Source organism: Staurois parvus, unplaced genomic scaffold, assembly GCF_062004578.1.
Source record: "Staurois parvus isolate SC_StPar_1 unplaced genomic scaffold, SC_StPar_1.0 ptg000357l, whole genome shotgun sequence".
Classification (NCBI taxonomy): Eukaryota; Metazoa; Chordata; class Amphibia; order Anura; family Ranidae; genus Staurois; species Staurois parvus.
The window spans coordinates 615,616-631,129 of NW_028318153.1; the positions used below are offsets into that span (position 1 = coordinate 615,616).

The following is a 15,514-nucleotide window of genomic DNA, read 5'->3' on the forward strand; positions in this document are numbered from 1 at the left end:
GCCATCTACCAGGAGATTTTGGAGCACTTCATGCTTCCTTCCGCAGATGAGCTTTATGGGGATGCTGACTTCATTTTCCAGCAGGACTTGGCACCTGCCCACACTGCCAAAAGCACCAAAACCTGGTTCAATGACCGTGGGATTACTGTGCTTGATTGGCCAGCAAACTCACCTGACCTGAACCCCATAGAGAATCTATGGGGCATTGCCAAGAGAAAGATGAGAGACATGAGACCGAACAATGCAGAAGAGCTGAAGGCCGCTATTGAAGCATCCTGGTCTTCCATAACACCTCAGCAGTGCCACAGGTTGATAGCTTCCATGCCACGCCGCATTGAGGCAGTAATTGCTGCAAAAGGGGCCCAAACCAAGTACTGAGTACATATGCATGCTTATACTTTTCAGAGGTCCGATATTGTTCTATGTACAATCCTTGTTTTATTGATTGCATGTAATATTCTAATTTTCTGAGATTGTGGATTTGGGGTTTTCATGAGCTGTAAGCCATAATCATCACAATTATGACAAATCACAGCTTGAACTATCTTGCTTTGCATGTAATGAGTCTATCTCATATATTAGTTTCACCTTTTAAGTTGTATTACTGAAATAAATGAACTTTTGCACGATATTCTAATTTTTTTCGAGTTTCATCTGTATATTATTTTGTGGGATTGCGCAGTTTGTCACACATTTAAAATGTTATATTTATCTGCTGTGTTGTTCAATGATATTGCACAGAGCGGCTCCTTTACTCTCCTTCTGGAGTCCCCCATAACTGCTTTCAGCTCCTCCTCTCCTGCATGTGCCCCCATGGCAAGTTGTATGCTGTAGGGAAACACATGTGGGCAAGCTCCTGAGCTGGGCTGTGTGCGATCATAGACACACACAGCGTAGAGCAGCCACGCCCCCCGCTCCCTCCCTACAGGATTTCATTGACAGCATCAGGAGCCAATGACTCGGTGCAGCCTGTGAGAAGAGGACAGTACTGGATCGATATAGGACTCAGGTAAGGATAACAGGCAGTGGAAGATTTTTTTTATTTTAATACAGAGAATGAATTAAGGTAATAAACCTTTAGACTTTAGAACCACTTTATTGTGTGACAAGTGTAATGTGTTTGAACATGGCTTCCTGCATTTTTCACCATGGGGAAATGTGAAAAGGTGACAACATTGGAGAACAATTAGGATACAGGGACAGAGTGTTGTCACCCTATAACAGGAATTGCCTGAAAAAGCACCTTCATGGTAAGATCATCAGGTATTATTTTACTGAAACTTTGTACAGTGCTTCTAGGTAGGGCTGCAGCCTCTTATCGCATGACTCTGAAATGGCAAACATTCTAAGAATTGAAGCAGGGAGTGCTCAAAACTAGGGAACAAATAGTGTTACTAAACCCACCACAGTAAAATCAGTCTGTATATGCAGTAAAGCATGCTTGTTATACTCACTGTGGAAGGAGTTAATCCTCTGCATCGTGTAAAAAGGCTGTTTGATCCTGTCTTCTCTGATCCTCCCCTGCTTCCAGTGTCCGCTTCTTATCTCCTGATAAGACATATCGTGTGGAGTCACTCTGCACATGCTCAGTTTGGTGTGTATTGCTAGAGAGGGGTTTTTCTTTCTTGGAAGAATGTATGTGATCAGCACAGGGCCAATCAGCACTGGCCAGACAGAGGTCAGGGGTTCTGCATTCTCCTAGAGTAAAATGAAAACTCCTCCTACAAGTTTTAACATGTGCTCTGCTGGACACTGATAGAAGTCACATGACTGCTCTTAAATGCTGATGAGAAAAGGTATTTAGCAGTTTATATTTGCTAAAATAATTGCATTTCCATGTTATGTGTACTGTTGGAGACCAGATATAGTGAATGCAGGGTCCGGGGTTTAGTAACACTTTAAAGAGGAATATCATGGATATCTATACTTGTACCAGTGTAACAATGTATACACAATACCTGGTCAATGAAGTAGACACCACTACTTCAGTGATATTCCAATTGCTTCCATGTCCCATGCATTGTGAACACAGGAGATCAGCTACTCAATGCAGGTGCCATTCAGAGAATGCTTTCCATTTTCTGAATAAATGCAAAGCATTCTGTGTTTGGACAAGGTGGAGAGTTGGGGGTGGAGACGTTATATTCTCCACCTCATCTAATCAGAGAATGCTTTGCAGGAGCACAGTGGTTCAAGGCAGCACAGTGGCTTAATGGTTAGCACTTCTGCCTGGCAGTACTAGGGTCATTGGTTTGAATCCCAACCACGGCACCACCTGCCAGGAATTTGCATGTTCACCCTGTGCCTGCGTGGGTTTCCTCTGAGTACTCTGGTTTCCTCCCACACTCCAAAGACCTGCTGGTAGGTGACTTGGATCTTGTCTAAATTGTCCCTAGTATATGAATGTGAGTTAGGGACCTTAGATTATACACCCCTTGAGGGTTAGGGACTGATGTGAGTATACAATATATATGTAAAAGCACTGCGTAAATTGACGGCGCTATATAAGTACCTGGAATAAATATAATGGGTCTTTTTAATTTTTTATCATGCACATGAAAATTTGAAAAAAAAACCCAATATTTTCTACCTTCTGCTGTAAAACATATCCAATAAAAATATAAAAAAATCAACTTTCTTCATAAAATTATGCCAAAATGTATTCTGCTACATGTCTTGGGCAAACCCCCCCCCCCCCAACAAGTGTATATCGATTGATTTGCGTGAAAGTTATAACGGCTACAAATGATGGTATATATACTGTTTTCTTTTTTTTTACTACTGCTAATGTCGGTGATCAGCGTCTTATAGTGGGACTGTGATAGTGCTGCAGGCAATCTGACCCTAACTGGGGGGAGTGGGAACTGACTAACTGACACTGACATTTCCAGTGGCACCAATACAATAATCAGTGATAATACTATACACTGTCACTGAACTAATGCCATTGGCTGGGAAGGGGTTAACAACTAGGGGCAATCAAAGAGTTAACTGTGTACCTAAGGAGTGTAATCTGTGCTGCTTTTACTAAGTGATGTGACTGTTTTATCTCCCTGCAGGCAATAGAAACAGTCACACCTCTGCTCTGTGTACTCTGTGTTGTTAGTAAACACAGGGCTCTGTACTGTGATTCGCTAAGCCAATCAGCATAAATCATTGGCTGGGACCTGCTGATTGATTTGTGCTGTATGAATGGCAGCATAGGTGGGGCATCAGGTACCCCCTACCCGGATATGCTGGATTACATACAGTATACCATATTTTTCACTCCATAAGACACACTTTTTCCCCCCCAAAAATGGGGGAAAATGTGTGTGCGTCTTATGGAGCGAATATGGAGCTGCTGGCCCGGTATTCCCCCCGTCGCCGCCGCCGTGTTAGAATACAGGGCCGGCCGCTCGGATCTACTGTGCAGAAGAACCTGTTCCTCTGTCCTACCTGTTCCTTGGTCTAGCGGTGTCCTGTTTCCATTGGACGTCTTCTCTCCCTGGCGCTGGCATCTTCAATGTGGGCACCCGGCTGTGACAGCTTGCGGCTTCAGGCATCAGCAATATAATCCAATAGCAGTGGGAGATTCGTCCATCCATACTGTTATGCATGGATGGTGGAATCTATGGATCTGTCATTCAGACCCCCCGGGCCGACTGAGAGACGTCTTTACGTCTATGGCCAGCTCTAGTCTGCAGTCTCAATGGCTCAAATTCAGAACCATTTCGAAAAGAAGGTTATGGTCTCCAACGTTAGGGTTTTAGTGACCCGGGCTCCAGGCGTGCTGAATGAGTTCCATTTGGCAGCATAGATTACAGATTATATACAGATCTTCTTATTACCGGTTTCTGACCTCTGGACACTCACTATCCTTTTTTGGCAGACAGGAAATACGGCCTCATTGTCTATCGATTCTACATTTCACCTTCCTATAGTAATAGCTGAGTGTCAGGAAAGGAGAGCACTTGGGGACAGGTAAAGCCCTGTGGTGTGATGTTTAAAGAGAACCTGCCTCTAAGCAAGACACCCATGTGCAAAGCACAAGATGCAAGCTGTTATTCTCCTCCCTACCCTAGTCTGGACACTCGGCAGAAAAACTGACTTTTAGTAGTCCAGAAGGAGAATTCTGAGGTCCATCTGAGGTTTTCCTCACAATTATTATAGAATGTTAAATCTGTGATAACTGGCAATCAGTATTTCTGTACATGATATAATAGGGTGTCTATCAACATTTCATTTCTACACCCTGTTCCAAATTATTCTGCAAATTCTATTTAAGTGTCACAAAGATTAAATATTTTGTTTTTCAGTTTAACTCCTGGATGGCATTGTGTGTCAGGGCTCTTTTGATCACTGAAAACAATCTCGGACACCTGTGATAATTAGATTGGCAGGTGAGCCCAATTTAAGGAAAAACTACTAAAAGGAGGGTGTTCCACATTATTAAGCAGGGCACCATTTTCAAGCAATATGGGGAAGAAAAAGGATCTCTCTGCTACTGAAAAGAGTGAAATAGTTCAATGCCTTGGACGAGGTATGAAAACAATAGATATTTCACGAAAACTTAAGCGTGATCATCGCACTATTAAGAGATTTGTGGCTGATTCAGAGCACAGACGGGTTCGTGCAGATAAAGGCACATTGAGGAAGATTTCTGCCAGATCCATGCATCGGATCAAGAGAGCAGCTGCTAAAATACCATTACATAGCAGCAAACAGAAATTTGAAGCTGCTGGTGCCTCTGGAGTCCCACGGACATCAAGGTGTAGAGTCCTCCAGAGTCTTGTAACTGTGCATAAACCTTCTATTTGGCCAACACTAACCAATGCTCACAAGCAGAAATGGCTGCATTGGGCAGAAAAATACATGAGGACTAATTTTTAAACAGTCCTGTTCACTGATGAGTGCTGTGCAACCCTGGATGGTCCAGATGGATGGAGTAATGGATGGTTGGTGGACGACCACCCTGTTCCAACAAGGCTGCGACGTCAGCAAGGCGGTGGTGGAGTCATGTTTTGGGCCGGAATCATGGGAACAGAGCTGGTCGGCCCCTTTAGGGTCCCTGAAGGTGTAAAGATGACCTCTGCAAAGTATGTGGAGTTTATGACTGACCACTTTCTTCCCTGGTACAGAAGGCAGAACTATGCTTTCCGTAATAAAATCATCTTCATGCATGACAATGCACCACCTCATGCTGCAAAGAATACTTCTGCATCAATGGCTGCTATGGGGATAAAAGGAGAGAAAGTCATGGTGTGGCCTCCATCCTCCCCTGACCTCAATCCTATTGAGAACCTTTGGAGCATCCTCAAGCAAAAGATCTATGAGGGTGGGAGGAAGTTTACATCCAAACAGCAGCTCTGGGAGGCTATTCTGACATCTTGCAAACAAATTCAAGCAGAAACTGTCCAAAAACTCACAAGTTCAATGGATGTAAGACTTGTGAAGCTGCTATCAAATAAGGGGTCCTATGTTAAAATGTAACGTGACCTGTTAAAATGTTTAAAAAGTTAAAATGTTGTTAAAAGTTTGATTGAAATAGCTTTTGATTTCAGTAAATATGCTGCAAACACAACAAATGACAATTTTCAGTTCTTTACAACCTATAAAGTGTTTTGAAACTTACTGTGCGGAATAATTTGGAACAGTGCATTGGAAGTGTTTTATGTTTAACAAAAATCCTGTTATCATTAGGAGGTTTGTTCAATAAAATGTGAATTGTACTCTTAATAGTTGATAACATGAGAATTATGCTGACTGTTATTTACATCAATTATTTAGGTAAATGAGAAAAATATAATTTGCATAATAATTTGGAACAGGGTGTATACTGGATCTTCTAAGGGCTCATTTACTTGCTTGCTTCAACTTTAGCACACATTAAAGCATCTAACGCTTCAACATGCTTTTTTGATGTGCTTTTGAGGCTTCGGTGAAGCTTTATTGAAGCTTTATAGGCTTGGTGTGTTGATTTTATATTTATTTTAAAGTGGCTCAGTAGAGCCCTGGCTCAGTAGTACCCCCACTCAGCACATCGCCAGCTCCTTAGTACCCCTGTTCAGCATTAGTGATGGGCCGAATGCCCCCCCCCCCCAAACGAAAGTTTGATCGCCAACTTTGAACAGGAACAATTCACTAAGCGGCATCTTACCACATCTGAGTATGCGGTAAGATACCGCACAACTACTAAAATACCGCATGAGTTATATTATTATTTCTAGTAGTGAAATATTCTTTAATGTTTCAGCTGTCAGCGGGGAACCGTGAATGTAAAAAGAATTGCCGGCATTGCCCATTAATTTAAAAACATTTTTAAAAATACACGTGCGGTCCCCCCTCAAACCATACTAAGCCCTTTGGGTCTGATATGGATTTTGAGGGGAACCCCCACACCAAAATTTAAAAGAATTGGCATGGGGGTCCCCCCAAAAATCCATACCTTACCCTTATCCGAGCATGCAGCCCGGCAGGTCAGGAAAGGGGGGGACGAATGAGCGCCCCCTCCCCGAACCATACCAGGCCACATGCCCTCAACATGGGGGGGGCACTTTGGAGCGGGGGGGCTTCCCCTTCCAAAACACCCTGTCCCCATGTTGATGGGGACAAGGGCTTCTCCCCACAACAGTGGCTGTTGGTTGTGGGGTTCTGTGGGCAGGGAGCTTATTGGAATTTGAAAGCCCCCTTTAACAAGAGGGCCTCCAGATCCCGCCCTCCCCTGATGTTATTAAGTATGGGGTACATGGTACCGCTATCCAGGGGCGGACTGACCATTTGGAAACTCGGGCACTGCCCGAGGGCCCAGGGTCAGTAAGGGGCCCCATGAGATCCCCCTGGTACCTTTTTCATAGGCTTTTTTGAGTTTGGGCAAGGACACAGGGGCCCCATGATCCCCTATTGCCCGGGGGCCCCATGAGTTATCAGTCCGCCCCTGCACCCATTCAGAAAAAAAAGTGTAGCGTAAAAAATGACAGAAGACAGTGTTTGACATGTCCTTTAATAAAAACAGAAATTAAAAATGCCCCTGAAGTAGATCCAATCTCAATCACGATGCCCGCCACCACCGCAGACCTAAAAAATTAAGTTGGCTCTCAGCTGTGCCAGGATGACAGTTCTTAAATAGTGTGAGGACATCACAATGGGGTAGGGTCACAAGGGGGTGGGAGCACAAGGGGGTGGGGTCACCCCTGCCCCCTTGTGGCACCATTAGGCACTGTGATTGGCCAAAGTATTGCACTTGACCACAGGGCACTCTAATACAGGAAGTATGTTACTGAACAAATTACCAGGTAAAGACAGAGGAGAAGGGCCTAAAAGGAAAACTAATGTAGCCACCACATCTAATGATTGGTAAACTGCACTATATTACATTTATGGTTTGGGGTTTAATATCACTTTAAGTGACTTGTGAATGTCCATCTATATACAGTAATGGATCCAGCCCTGCTACTTACGCAAGGTTAGTGTGATATAATTGTCTGTCATTTTACTCAAAAAGTCATAATTCGACGACTTTCTGTGTACTGAGAAAAAAGCCCTGAAAATGATATTAGCAGCTGATTCAGTTTGCCTATGTTCCAGTTTAAGTTGGTGTCATGACTGCTGCCCTTCTTTTCCCATTTCAGGGTGATTCCTTTCTCTCACACCGTCCTATGAAGTCAACCTTGCATGCAGAGACTGGAGCTGTGTCTCTCTACACTGTGTTCATCAATAGAAACACACATCCCCAAAGCCTAGGCAAGACACTTCCCTGCTCCTCCCTCCTTCTCCCCCCTCCCTTCACCAAGCTAACAGACTGACTGTCGACTGCACTGTCCACTATTGCTCTTTTCTGTGAAGTTCAGGGAAGCAGCACTGAGAGATCAGGAACCAGCAACATTGGAAGCTGTAGATTACAAGTACTGGGAAAGGAATATAAACAAATAGTGGAGAATATTTATTTTATTATTATCAATGTGTTCAGCTAAAATTGAAAAGGCAAAACTTTTATTTCTAATTCTGGATACAGTAAAGGGGGGGTTATAACCCCTGACAGTTTTTTTTTGTCATCTGTGTCACTTTGGGGAAATTTCCCTTCACTTTCTGTCCCATAGTCACAACAGGAAGGGAGAGGAAATCCCTCAATTTCCGGGGTGTCACTAGGGGGACCAGGACTAGTGTCTACATTGCAAGATCTCACTATTACTGTAGTGGTGTCAGCCCATAATTCCTTGTACTTTTACTGTCAGTGATACCGGTGAACAGGACAAATAGAGAAGGTGAATCTCCCTAACAGGGTCATAGACAGCAATAAAAACTGACAGGGGTTCCAATCCTTCTGCTCTCCATCCAAAACAAAACAAAACGTTTTGCCTTTAGTTATAATTTAAGGCTCGGTTCACACTGTTGCAACGTGGGATCCGACTTGTGAGACCCCCAAGTCACATGACATGTGAAATCTCATGTTAGTCAATGAGACCTGTCTTAATTAGTGCTACTGAAGTCGCTCCGACTTTAGAAAAGGTTCCTGTACTACTTCAAGGTGACTTCTATCCAACTTGTGCCCATAGACTTTAATGGAAGTTGCCTCCAAGTCGGATCCTCATCTAAATTGATGTGACTTGTATCTGACATTACAGGAAGATTACTCAGGCATTCCCTGAAAGTCACTTCAAAGTCACATCAAGTAGTACTCAAGTCACCAGGAAGTCGCCTGGCAAAGTCGCACGACTTTCAGGTCGCAGTAGTGTGTACCGAGTCTAATACTACTCTAATTTTGAACGCTTTTTTTTTTTTCAACAGTGACTGCTCAGCTGAAGGCAGACTTCTGTAACAGAAAACACTTTCCAAGAACCAACAAAGGGAAGACGGAGTGTCAAGAACTGGTGAGTCCTCTTTGAGTTTGCTGTTCTTCCTCTTAAATGTCTTGTATGTGGTCAATGGAGGTGGCTCTCCGCTCTATGCCATGCGGCTGTAACAAATACAAGCCTCTACCCCCCCCCCCCATTTATTTTTTGAAGGAGCAGACCTTGGACTGTGAATGAAAGGTGACATAGGTATTAAAGACATGAAATATGAACAAAGCATATCCCTCTACAGTGTGTACATATTTCAATTAAGAGCACTGAGTGTCATTTCTGTCTGCTGCCTCTGCTATCTGTACGAGTCATTTCTAACAAGTTTTTTCTGACACCAATGCAGGGGCGGACTGACAACTCATGGGGCCCCTGGGCAATAGGGGATCATGGGGCCCCTGTGTCCTTTCCCAAACTCAAAAAAACCTATGAAAAAGGTACCAGGGGCATCTCATGGGGCCCCCTACTGACCCCGGGCCCTCGGGCAGTGCCAGAGTTTCCAAATGGTCAGTCCACCCCTGCACCAATGGAAAAATGGTGAACAGGGGAGGGCACAGTGTGTGATTGACAGCCTCCGCTCTGTCTTTGTGTGCTGTGTGAAAGGGTGGGGGTCCCTTTCCTCCTGTAGCGCCCTCTAGTGTTAGGTAGAATGAGATAAATTTATTTCTGACTCATAATAGCTAAGTGAGTCTGAATTTAAGGTGGGTTCAGCTTGAGGTCAGGCTGGAAGGCTCTGAAGACCAGGGCTCTGTCGCTTCCCTATGGTTCTGGAGGTCCATGGAAACTTCTAGAAACTAGTGGGCGGATGTAAGGACGTAGGATCTGCATAAGGGAATCTTGTCAACCCCCAGGCCTTTGTCGCCTCCCCATGGTTCTTGAGGTCCATGGAAACATCTAGAAACTAATGGGCGGATGTAAGGAGGCAGGATCTGCATAGAGGAATCTGGCCAACCCACAGGCAGGAGGTCTAGCAGTGTGGCTAGGTCAGCCCTTACATATGAGAGAGCTTTGCCAGTAGAGGAGTCTGGTGCAAGAGGGTTTGCTGAGTTATGGTTTTGTGGCCTGGGAGGGGGCCCCGGGGAAGAGGGGCTCTGCTTCCAGGCTGGAGGCTGAAGGGAAGGAAGCTGAAGGAGGGAGCTCCACTACCCTGCAGTCTACTGGAAAAGGGCAGCCTGCATAGCCTGGAGGAAAACTAGCCCAGCAAAAAACTGAAAGCAGTTTTATCCACAGCTGCAGGACACAAGGGACAGTGTTCTGTTCTGACTGTTCTAGAATCCCTTGCATCTGCGATTCTCTTCAAGCCAGCCAGGTGGGTGGGTAGTTTCCAGCTGGGGTCTGAAGAGATTCATCCAAGGAGACTTAGTGCTCCTTAAAGAGACTGATCCGGTAAGAGACTGATGCTGGTCCGGAGGGAGTAGAGTTCAGGATCCATTCTTCTTTTTGTACAGAAAACAGGAATTTGATTTGTCAAAGTTTGTGTTCTACTAGTCAAGCTGGGCATCCTATATACCCCTAGACCCTATCCAAGTTGTTTTCCCTAAATAAAACAACAAAACAAGCCCCTGGACTCATTACTGACTCTGAAAGAAAGTTAGCAAACATTTGTGTTCCCTGGCTGTGTAGGAAATAGGCGGACCTTAAGGGGTATTGCTACACTCCAATCAGATCCCAGAGCTCTATTCACTGGTGTACCTTCAGCTCCACACCCCCTGCTTTTCAGAGTTGAGAGATCCTGTGTAAATCCCTCACTTTGAATGGATGTAGGGGAAAGACGGCTGTAGACAAACAGATACAACTTATGTAGGGGGATTTGTTTCATCTCTGTGTATCTTCTGAGGCCAGTCACTGCACTGGGTATATGTAAGGGTTTAAAACCACTTTATTTGTAGGGAGTTGCGGCAGACCAATACAGCAAGATTATAGACTCTGGACCAAATGTAAAAATCTCACTTACTACATTGAAGCTGAACTCCAGCCTTCCCTTTAGTCAGCACAATCATGCAAACTTCTCTTCTTACTGAAATTAAATTTATTGCACATATTCTAATTCTCACTAGATGTTATAGCACCTAATTTTTTGGCTGGTGGACATCCAGCATTATCTAGACTTTCCTCCCCATCCTTACTGGCCCGCCCCTTTTATACATTAGATTTCAGTTCCTTCAACCAACGAGGCTCAGCATGACACATGGGAGTTATTCAGGCCAGTCTGCATGCAAATACAGACTTCCTAGGAATGCTCACTCCTTCAGTTTAATACCCACCTATCAAGGCATTTTTAAAATTGCATAGGAGCCAGCAAACTGCTTGTGTCAGAGCTTAGAGCTATTGAGAGGAGTACTGAAGCAGGGTGCTGTCATGTTTTCAGGGAAGCTATGTACAGCATCCAGCAGGTCGCTCTCACCAGATATGATCTGCCTGCATTGCATAGAGAAGCACAGAGACCCAGTGATTATATCACTGGGTCTAAAATCAGGTGTGTACTAAAACCAGAAATCTTTGAATTAAAACATTTATTAGCATGCGATGAGGGGGAAGGGAGGAACGAAGGACAAAACTTTAACTTTTTCCCAATACGGGAAGAAGATACCATGCTAGTATGCCCACATCCCACTAATATATATTTAACAGAATGTGTGGTGTAGCAAAGGGACTGTAAAAGAGCATACATGTAGTGAGCAAAACCAACAAAACAGAAATATATCACATACAATTCCAGATTTATTATAGAAAAGTTAAAAAAGACATAGTAGTAGTCACATCCATGTGTTCTACCCAGCTAAAGTGTACATCTATATTGCAAAGAATATTCCTGTTTTTACAAAACTGGCCCATACAAGAAGCTCAACGCGTTTTGAAAACACTCTTCTTCAGGAAAGCATGTGAACACATACATAACTCCTGTTCCATCTGTATTGAACTGTATTATAATTATATTGTAAAGCACTCCACTAACTGTTGGCACTATATAAATCCTGTATAATAATAATAAAAAATAACTGATCCACATAAGAAACCTGACGCGTTTCAAAAACACTTTCTTCTTCAGGAGCACAGGTGAACACTTACATACAGTCATGGCCGAAATTGTTGGCACCCTTGATATTTCTCCAGGAAATCATGTATTTCTCACGAAACGTATTGCATTAACACATGTTTTGCTATACACATGTTTATTCCCTTTGTGTGTATTGGGACAAAACAAAAAAAGGGAGGAAAGAAACCAAATTCGACATAATGTCACACAAACCTCCAAAAATGGGCTGGACAAAAGTATTGGCACCCTTTCACAACTGCGGATAAATAAGAATGTTACAAGCATGTGATGCTCCTGTAAACTCACCTGGGGCAAGTAACAGGTGTGGGCAATATAGAAATCACACCTGAAAGCAGATAAAAAGGAGAGACGTTCACTTAACCTTTGCATTGTGTGTCTGTCTGTGCCACACTAAGCATGGACAACAGAAAGAGGAGACGAGAACTGTCTGAGGACCTGAGAACCAAAATTGTGGCAAAATATCAACAATCTCAAGGTTACAAGTCCATCTCCAGAGAACTAGATTTGCCTTTGTCCACAGTGCGCAACATTATCAAGAAGTTTGCAACCCATGGCACTGTAGCTAATCTCCCTGGTCGTGGACGGATGAGGAAAATTGATGAAAGATTGCAACGCAGAATAGTCCGGATGGTGGATAAGCAGCCCCAAACATGTTCCAAAGACATTCAAGCTGTCCTGCAGGCTCAGGGAGCATCAGTGTCAGCGCGAACTATCCGTCGACATTTAAATGAAATGAAACGCTATGGCAGGAGACCCAGGAGGACCCCACTGCTGACACAGAGACATAAAAAAGCAAGACTACAGTTTGCCAAAATGTACTTGAGTAAGCCAAAAGCCTTCTGGGAAAACGTCTTGTGGACAGATGAGACCAAGATAGAGCTTTTCGGTAAAGCACATCATTCTACTGTTTACCGAAAACGGAATGAGGCCTACAAAGAACAAAACACAGTACCTACGGTAAAATATGGTGGAGGTTCAATGATGTTTTGGGGTTGTTTTGCTGCCTCTGGCACTGGGTGCCTTGACTGTGTGCAAGGCATCATGAAATCTGAGGATTACCAAAGGATTTTGGGTCGCACTGTAGGGCCCAGTGTCAGAAAGCTGGGTTTGCGTCCAAGATCCTGGGTCTTCCAGCAGGACAATGACCCCAAACATACGTCAAAAAGCACTCAGAAATGGATGGCAAAGAAGCGCTGGAGAGTTCTGAAGTGGCCAGCAATGAGCCCAGATCTAAATCCCATTGAACACCTGTGGAGAGATCTTAAAATTGCTGTTGGGAAAAGGTGTCCTTCCAATAAGAGAGACCTGGAGCTGTTTGCAAAGGAAGAGTGGTCCAAAATTCCGGGTGAGAGGTGTCAGAAGCTTATTGATGGTTATAGGAAGCGACTGATTTCAGTTATGTTTTCCAAAGGGTGTGCAACCAAATATTAAGTTAAGGGTGCCAATACTTTTGTCCAGCCCATTTTTGGGGTTTTGTGTGACATTATGTCATATTTGCTTTTCTGCCTCTGTTTTATATTTGTTCCAATACATACAAAGGGAATAAACATGTGTATAGCAAAACATGTGTTAATGCAATACCTTTTTTGTGTGAAATACTTGATTTTCAGGAAAAATATCAAGGGTGCCAACAATTTCGGCCATGACTGTACCTCCTGTTCCATCTGTATTGAACTGTATTATAATTGTATTGTCCCCCTTTATACTGTAAAGCGCTGCACTGACTGTTGGCGCTATATAAATCCTGTATTATAATAATAATAATAAAAAATAACTGGTCCACATAAAAAACTCAACATGTTTCAAAAACACTCTTTCTTCTTCAGGAGCACAGGTGAACACTTACATACCTCCTGTTCCATCTGTATTGAACTGTATTGTAATTAAATTGACCCCCTTTATAATGTAAAGCGCTGCACTAACTGTTGGCACTATATAAATCCTGTTAAATAATAATAATAATAATAAATAACTGGTAAACATAAGAAACTTAACGCTTTTCAAAAACACTCTCTTCTTCATGAGCGCAGGTGAACACTTACATACCTCCTGTTCCATCTATATTGAATTGTATTGTAATTGTATTGTCCCCCTTTATAATGTAAAGCGCTGCACTGACTGTTGGCGCTATATAAATCCTGTATAATAATAATAAATAACTGGTCCACATAAGAAGCTTGACGCATTTCAAAAACACTTTCTTCTTCAGGAGCGCAGGTGGAAACCTACATACCTCCTGTTCCATCTATATTGAACTGTATTGTAATTGTATTGTCCCCCTTTATATTGTAAAGCGCTGCACTGACTGTTGGCGCTATATAAATCCTGTATAATAATAATAAAAAATAAATAACTGATCCACATAAGAATCTTGACGCATTTCAAAAACACAGTTTTTTTCTTTAAGAGTGCATGTGAACACATATGATGGTCCATAACAGGATCAATATATAACAGTATTAAAAGACCTTGTCTTGTACAATAGAGTTCCAGTGAGTCAGCAACATGATAGAATAGCAGGGAGCATGTAGTGGATCATAGATGTACGCACGTGGCACTAGCAGTTACCAACAACATAGAATATATGTATGCAAAAAGTAGTGATATCAACTGGCATCTACAGATACATGGTCATTCGACAATGGTGGTGCACACTGGTCATGTGTGAGAATTACAGCAGTTTTTACATATTTTGTGTGTGTGTCAAACATCTATCATGGAGGCTGCTTCATGCGCTGGTGCCACATGTGTACACCTATGATCCACTACATGATCTGTTGTTTTATAATGTTGCTGATTCACTGGAACTCTATTGTACAAGGTCTTTTAACATTGTTTTTACATACTGACCCTGTTCTGAACAATCATATGTGTTCACATGCGCTCTAGAAGAAAGAGTGTTTTTGAAACACGTCAAGCTTCTTACGTGGACAGGTGTTTTGTAAAAAACAGGAATATTCTCTGTGTTATAGATTTGAACTTTACCTTGGTACAACACATGGATGTGACTACTACTATGTCTTTTTTAACTTTTGTATAATAAATCTGGAATTGTATGTGATATATTTCTGTTCTGTTGGTTTTGCTCACTACATGTATACCCTTTTACAGTCCCTTTGCTACAACACACATTCTGTTAGAAACTTTAGCTTTTATAGCCTTTTACTTGTTTTATCATTCTAGAGGTCTATAATAAGATTTGTGCTGATGGCAGAATGAATTAGCGAGCCATAGTATCTGATGTGTGGAAGGCGGTCCTGCTCATCTACTGAGTGAATTTTATTTCCACGAAAAACCATTAAAAGGGTGTTTTACCTTTATAGTGTTCTAATATACAAGTAAGCCTAGATTGGAAATCTGTCAGTCGTGCTGTTCACCAAGAAAGCCGCAGAGGAAAAATTTGTTGGCTGTTTTGCTTTCCTTTGTGCTTAGAAAGTCGTTCTACCCAAAGACAATATTTTTTTTTTATACATGGAGGCTTTCAAGCTCAGTGGGGAGATCACCACCCTATAGTACCTGCATGTCTTGAGGTCTCACTCCTTCTGTTACATCAAGGGTGTTCTTAGATGTATCCACAGTTCCCATTATATTGTTCCTAATATGAAAAAAGTAATACAATGTAAAAAAAAATCAAGAG

General features: G+C 42.8%; 1 protein-coding gene across 4 annotated transcripts in view; it reads left to right on the top strand.

Moving 5' to 3' along the window:
* The window catches only part of ESRRG (estrogen related receptor gamma), a 1,108,989-nt gene that overhangs the window by 446,027 nt on the left and 647,448 nt on the right, over positions 1 to 15,514 (top strand). For all 4 annotated transcript variants that reach the window (XM_089684805.1, XM_089684808.1, XM_089684809.1 and 1 more), the window contains exon 4: positions 8,767 to 8,849. The gene's annotated coding sequence lies outside the window, so the exon portion shown is untranslated. The remainder of the gene's footprint in view (positions 1 to 8,766; positions 8,850 to 15,514) is intronic.